Source organism: Populus euphratica, unplaced genomic scaffold, assembly GCF_000495115.2.
Source record: "Populus euphratica unplaced genomic scaffold, PopEup_1.0 scaffold56.1, whole genome shotgun sequence".
Lineage (NCBI taxonomy): Eukaryota > Viridiplantae > Streptophyta > Magnoliopsida > Malpighiales > Salicaceae > Populus > Populus euphratica.
Window position 1 is genome coordinate 45,104 of NW_011499930.1, and position 8,115 is coordinate 53,218.

Here is an 8,115-nt window from a genome sequence, read left to right on the forward strand (position 1 = left end):
GTTACCATATTGTTCCCATAAATGTTCAACCAAATCTTCTTATAGTTGAGAGCTAGTTGCTCTATCCCTGATTTAATTATAAGTTTGAAGAAAATCATGTAGTTTTGGTGTTTCACCATGTGACACTGATATAAAGGAATTGACTTCACATTCATGGTCAAATCCAAGGTTCATTGCTCATTCATCCTCAATAATGATATTATGCATTATTATGCTAGCTTTCATAATATTTGCAAGCGTTTCTTCATCCCAGTATCGAACAGGTCCATGTACAATTACAAAACGAGATTGAAGCACCCCAGATGCCCACTCTACATTCTTTCTTGCAGACTCTTGTTTACTTGCAAAATATTTTCTCTTTGCTCCTAATGACCTTGGGATTGTCTTAACAAAAGTTGACCAATTAGGATAAATCTCATCTGCTAAATAGTATCCCATTGTATATTCATACCCATTAATTGTATAATTGACAGGAACAATACGCCCTTTAGCAAGTGCAGCGAAGATAGGTGACCGATCAAGAATATTAATATCATTTAATGATCCAGGCATTCCAAAAAAGGCATGCCATATCCAAAGATTTTATGATGCCACCGCCTCTAAAATTATAATTGGTTCACGACAATGACCAATATACATCTCATGCCATGCAATTGAGCATTTCTCTTATTTCCAATGCATATAATTAATACTCCCTAACATCTCTGGAAATCCACGCTGCTCTCCAATTAATAATAATCGACAAATATCGGCCTCGTTTGGTGCCCTTAAATACCAATCACCAAAAACTTCTACGATTGCTTTGACGAAAGCTCTAAGACTTTCTATAAGATATTCATCAGTAAGATCTGCAGGCATACCATATACAAGCGTTTCTTCATCCCAGTATCGAACACCAAAAGCTTGAAGACAAGATAAACCAAGAACACCAAAAACATGTGTCCTTTGTTTGAAATATGGATTATGAGCGTCCACTATATTTGTGATCCAAAGAAAAAGATGACGACTCATCCTAAATCTTCTACGAAATTGAGTTTCAGTGAATTTAAGATTTTCAATAAAATAATCATTATATAACCTTAACTCACCTTCCTTTCTATTATGATTGACAATATTGTGACCAAGAATAAAGCCACGATACCCTGTTCTCCACCCTTAATTATTCGATTCTTCTTCAGCAATCACAACAGCAACAACTTGAAAAGCGAACACAGGAGTGTCATCATCAAAATCAAAAGCATAATAAAAATTTAAATTAGAATGATTCATGATGAATTTTAATAAAATATATTTTTGATTATTTTAACTTTCATATTATTTCATTAAATGTTATATTATTTTTATAAATTACCCATATTAATTATATAATTGATAACATCATAATTATATTATATATAAAATATCTAAATTAGTTATATAATTATATAAAAATGAATTTAACATGAAATATATTAAAATATAAATGACTTTTCTAAATAGCTTTTTATCATTGGAATGCACATAATCAAAAAAGGCTATATTTATAGAATTCATAAAGCTATTTTATCAATTTAGCTTTTTGCATTGGAGATGCTCTAACAATTTGTCCTTATAAAGGATTTGTTAGTAAAAGCATTAAAATAGTTTATGCTTGTAGGTGTTACACGACACCAATTTTGACTGCTTTGAACTTAAAAAAATGCATAGAGGTGCGTGTGCCGGATACAAGTTATTAGGCTAGCATTTTTGGAAGGAGTGGGCAAGACTGAGCTATATAGGTTGGTCAGACTTTTTGCCATGATACCCATTTTGATTGCTTTGAACTCAAAAAAATGCATAGAGGTGCATGTGCCGGATACAAGTTATTAGGCTGGCATTTTTGGAAGGAGTGGGCAAGATTGAGCTACATAGGTTCATCGGACTTTTTCCCATGATTGAGGATCATGAGCTAGTCGACCTTTGGTTTTTGACCGAGCAACATTGGCTGTTTTACCTTCGGCTAGTGACCGAGTAATATATGTTGCCTGGTTTTGGGCTTTATATTATTTTATTTTTTTGAAATATTTGCATCATTATTTGCCTCTCAAATCTTTTAAACATACATGTATAAAAGATATAAATAAAAAAAGTGACAAAAAAAGACTTATTCATTATGTACATGAGAGTGTTACCGTAGTTAGGTGTTTGAATATTACTTTTTATTTTATATCATTAAAGACTTATCATAATTTTTTGCCAACATCTATAAAAAAAGAAAAAAAATTAATTGTTTTGCTTTGTTAAAAGTAGTGTAGTAATAAGAAATGAGCGCTAAAGTAACTAATATGGTTTATGTATGCGTTTAGGATGCAAGAAAGTGTATTTTTGAGTGGTCACAAAGAGCGAAGAATAATCATTGATCATTTAAAGAAAAATGATCATAAAGATCTGGAAAAGAACCCTTATCCTCTTGTACACATTGAAGACACGTATGAAGATTCAATGAAGACATTTCTGGTAACTTAGAGATTTTATTGTGGAAATTTTTATGGAAATAGGTTTGGAGACATAAAGATCTTGCATGTGGAGACTATTATAGAGACAAGGTTTTTTTTTATTTAAAAATCCAAAATAGAGGATACAATTCCTAGGACTTGTCATAACCTAATGTTTACCCCCTTCGAAAACAAGGATTTCATCAAAATACTTCACAAACACAATTTGATAGATTTTTGCATAAAAAAAGAAGAAGGATAGTTGCTTAAAAACGATCAATTTTTTTAAAAGAAAAAAAAAAAAAGAAGAAGGATAGTTGCTTAAAAGAAAAATAAAATAAAATTAAGGATAAAATCAGACAAATAATGAAATTCAAAAAAAAAAGTCAAGACTAAGCTAGAACAACTACATAAGGGTTAGGAATAATATTTTAAGGATAATTAGAGGCGTGATTGAAGAAAAAATAAGAAAGTTAAAATTTAAAGAATTAAAAGACCAATGATCAAAATGAAAGAGATGAAAAAAATATAATCTTATTAAGTCAATCAGGGACTTGATGGAGGAAAAAAATTGGAATTTAAAGTCAATTTTACTAAAAATACACAAATTAGAGGACCAAGGACTACATTACAAAATACAACAAATAGCAAGGTTTTAATTAAGTTTAATCATGGGTGAAATTGAAAGAAATTCAAAGATTTAAATCTAATTTGAGTAAAAATTAAAGATTTGAAAAATAAGGACTAAAACTAAAAAAGGCATGAAAATTCCTAGACTAAAGTGCATTTCAACCCTAAAAAACGATGTAGTTTTCTATTAAATCCAAAATCATAATCTAAATCTAAACCAAAAACAACACCATATCATTTTAAGTTAAATGACATGTTTCACTCAAACATTAAAAGAAATCCAAAGATTTAAATCTAATATGAGTAAAGATTAAATATTTGAAAACTAAGGACCAAAACTAAAAAGGCATGAAAATTCCTAGACTATAGTGTACTTTAACCCTGCAAAATGATGTTGTTATTTTATTAAATTCAAAATCATAATCTAAATCTAAACTGAAAACAACACTGTATTATTTTAAGTGAAATGAAATGTTTCATTTTAAATGTTGTCTTTTTGTTAATTGAGGAACAAGAAAAAAATGACATTGTTTCAAATTCCATGAACAAAACCTTCTTCCCCATGATAAAAAATTAACCCTTTTTACGGGACCAATTTTGACATAATTCTACCATTGATTTTCTACCTTTTATAGACAAGCAACATACCAACACTCTCCTTAACATCCCACATGCTATCTCAATTAAAAACTTTGTATTTCTTAGCCCCTAAACCATTGTTAAACCATGTCGAAACCCTCTATCCAATTAGGAACCATTTGGGAATGTGGTTCAACCCGTGTTCCTAAAAAATTCAATTTTTTTGCTAAAATTTAATATGGTTTGTATGTTTTGGATCGTTTTGATGTGCTGATGTTAAAAATAATTTTTTAAAAATAAAAAAAATCACTAGCATGCATTTCGGCATGAAAATTTATTTGAAAAGTAACATCTACCACGCTACTAAATACACTCTTAGCCTTATTCCAGTATAACTTAGCTAGATATAAATGAATTAAGTGTTGTGATTTGTCTATTATAAAGGCATTAAAATGTTCCTAAACCCCTATAAATAACACCTAATCTCCATCCACGAGAAAAGAGAAGGGAAAAAAAAAGAAAGGGAAAATGATAATAAAAAAAATGAAGAAGAGAGATAAGAGTAAGAAAGACGGATAGAAAGAGTAAAAGTACAAGAACTCTAGAATGACGAGGAGAGACCAAAAAAAGAAAGAAAGGTTAGAGAAAGACAAATAAAAAAAAGTGATATGATATTGCTAAAGAACAAAAAAAAGAGATGAAAAAAAAAGCTGAAATATAAGAGAGAAATTAGGAAAAAGGGATAAAGTTTAGAAAAAATAATGGAAAAAATCTTGAGTTTTATAAGAGAAAACTTGTATGGTGATGCTAAACTTTGTTCTTAGTGATAATAACAATAATGGTCTCTCTCCTCTTAATAATGTTTATTCCAATTTATTCATTGAGTTCAAGGCATACAATAGCAACAACAATAATCTTAAGTAACAGCAACAATAGCTCACAATATTATCAACAACTTTTAATAATAATAGCAATCTTGGTTTAGGTAGAAGTAACAAAAAAATTTTTTTGTAATAGCATAGCGACCTATTGGGTTTTATTAGAGACAAAAATTTCACCTGAATGTCATAAGTGTCGATCAAAATTACTCAAATAGAAAAAAAAGTTTTTGACCTAATTAAGATCAGGCGAAACCTGAAGGTAAAAGGTTAGGTTTTTGATTAGGTATATATACTTGTCAACCCAATATAAACTTGATTAGAAATGCATGAATAACTTTAAAAGTTTTTAAAAGATCACATATATAAATCACTCAAATTTGGGGTTTTCTAGTGATTAGGCTTCTCTAATCTCTTTCTCTTCCTTTTTTTTCTTGTGTGTTCTATTCTTGAATTTCATCTTCTCCTTTTTAATATCTGTAGAATATCTTATTGGAGAACTCTATGCTTTTTTTTTTTCTAACTTAAAAGAGTCACCTATATGTAGGGAGTCATAATCAAGCTCATTATTTTATAAAAAAACATCGGTATCTTTAGTTGTGTGGTCATCTTTTCAACTTGGACTCCTTTTGTATTTGGTGACTTAGATTTGGTATCCATACTTGCCTCACCTAAAAGACTCTTTAAAGGATAATGTCACGAGCTCTTTAAATAAGGGTGTTGTTTTCTTATGCTCTGGTTTTTTACTTTGGTAATAATTTCTTCATTTTTCTTCTTTCCCTTGTGAGTTATTCATAACAATAATAATAGAAAGAAACCAATAAAAATACATAAATATAGGTCTTGTGTTAGTTGTATTGTAGATGAATGAGCGTTTTGGTTAACTTCATCTCTGGTTCAACCAACATCATGAAAGCTTGATCCATGTAAGGTTATTTTAACTAGGTCAGTGATTGTCAAGGTTTTCTATTTTCTTAAATGATCTTTCAAGAAATGATTTCAACAGTATTTTGTTTAGTCTTTTCAGGATAATGACAAACAATAAATACTTGATAAATATTTAAAATTTAATAAGATAGAGTTTCATGTATATAGATACCTATATTAATTAATTTTTGGATCAGATATGAATTGAGATTTTGAATTTAGGTTTGATAGTGTCAAACCTGATTTATAAGTACCCATTACTATACATATGCTTTATGAGTGTGTTCATAATATTTTCACTGTATCATTTAATTTTATTCTTAATAATTTATTAAATATGATATATATAACTTATAAACTTTTTTCACATTCAAGTGATTGATAAATTATAAAATATCTTAAATTTTAATCTTAAGTTGAGTAGAAAACCTAATTTCCTATCAAAAGCAAACTAGTATAATACTTTAACAAGTTGGTTGCAACTAATTAAATCACATGTGAAATTGAATTGAATTTCACATAGGATTTATTAAATTATTTCCTATCAAAAGCAAACTAGTATAATACTTTAACAAGTTGGTTGCAACTAATTAAATCACATGTGAAATTGAATTGAATTTCACATAGGATTTGAACTCGATTGATAAATTATTATAATTTTTATATTTAAAATAAAATTTTAAAATATATAATTAAATTTAATTATATTGTTTAGAATAATTATGAAAATGAATTGAATTATCAATATTAACTATTTGATACTCCAGTAATTTCTTCCCTTGATGGGGTCCATTACCTATATTTTGTACCTTCTCCTTGCCTATGAAAAAAAGTACGAATTTTATAACAGTAAAAGATGAACTAATAGTCAACAATATGTTTTATTTTAAAACACAGAATAATATAATAGATAGTACCTACTTCAGCTATAAAAATGCAACCAAGCATCGTTCATTAAAAAAAAAAAAAAGAAGAGAAATGTAAATGTAAAGGAAGGAATACAGATAGTCAATTTTGTAATGATTGAGCAATTCAAGATCCAATTCTAGTCCGTGAAATAAAGGGGTTGCAAGAAAACAAGGAAAAAGATTGTACGAGGGTTTTCTAGAAAATAAGGTTGTGTCGGTAATGATATTTTCAGAATATTATTTTTAATATTAATTCAATAAAAATTATTATAGTAAATCAAAGGATCTATATTGATTTTCTTTTGATAATTTTTTAGTAAATAAATTCTATTTGAAATCCAAATTAACATCCTTATAAGAATTTCAAATTAAAAATAATAATTTAACCATTCAATTTAAGAGTTCTAAATAACTTGTAATAAAATTTAGATGAATATAATCAATAATATTCATTTAACTTATCTTGAATTAAATAATTATTTTATAAATTAATAAATAAAAACTAAAATATAAATATTATTAAATTTGATATTAAACTAACTGGTCAAATCTAACCTGAAACATATATTTGTATTTATAAAACATTTATATTTTTTACACATATAATTTAGATTTGTTTATTCTTGTTTTTTTCAAAACCCTAAAAAAATAAAAATTGATTTCAAAACTGTTTTTAACCTGAAATATATATTTATATTTATAAAATATTTATATTTTTTACACACATATAATTTATAATTTTTTTATTCTTGTTTTTTCCAAAACCTTAAAAAAACAAAAATTCATTTCAAAGCTGTTTTTCTATTGATCACGAAGATGAAGTACCCTAAAAAAATCCTAAATTAATTTTTTGTCTCTTACGACCAAATCTCTTCTTTCTTTTAATTAATCCTATCTACTAGCATCTTTATCTATAACTTCTTTGTGTCCAGCACCTTTACATATATTCTCTTTAATTCCCTCGTTTGCTGGGATTTTAGCCTTTGCTTTATCCATGGCCTCCCTCATAGCAGCAGCAGCAGCAGCAGCAGCTAGCAGCAGACAGTTTAATCCAGCATCTGCAAATTCATTATTATTGTTTTGAGTCCTCCTCTCGTGACAAAATCCATAAGTTCTTCAATACGAGAAGTCACTTAATTCCTTGCTGCATGGTTGAGAGTATAAAATGGAGTTTTGTAAAGGATACTCATTGACCTTGTTTCTAGAACCCATCTTTGACTTTCATATCCGTGGTGGTCTTGGAGGTGGGAGTCTAGAGGGTGGTGGCGCACTTTTGGGTTGAGTAAAAAGAGGGATTTCCGACGTAAAAAGCCATGACTAGACCTTTTCAAACATGGGTGAGGAATTTATCTTCACTTGTACGTCTGTTTGTTTGTGATAAATTATTTTTTAGAAAAAGTAAATTTTATAAAAAATAAATTTTTAAAAAGTAAAATATTTTTTAATATTTGATAGTATTATAAAAAATAAACTAGAAAACACTTTTTAGTATTTAGTTATATTATGAAAAATAAACTGAAAAATAATTTATTAATATTTTATTTTTCTCAAGTTTATTAAAATAATAAGGAATAAATCTTACAAATTAAAAAGTTGAATAATAATAAAATTAAAATTTTTTTTCATAAATGATCTTAAATAAAATAAATAATAATCAAAATAATAAAGATCAAATCTAAAAAAAAGATGAAGAAATTAAAATAATAATAATTAACATTTCATAAAGTATTTAAAATAAAA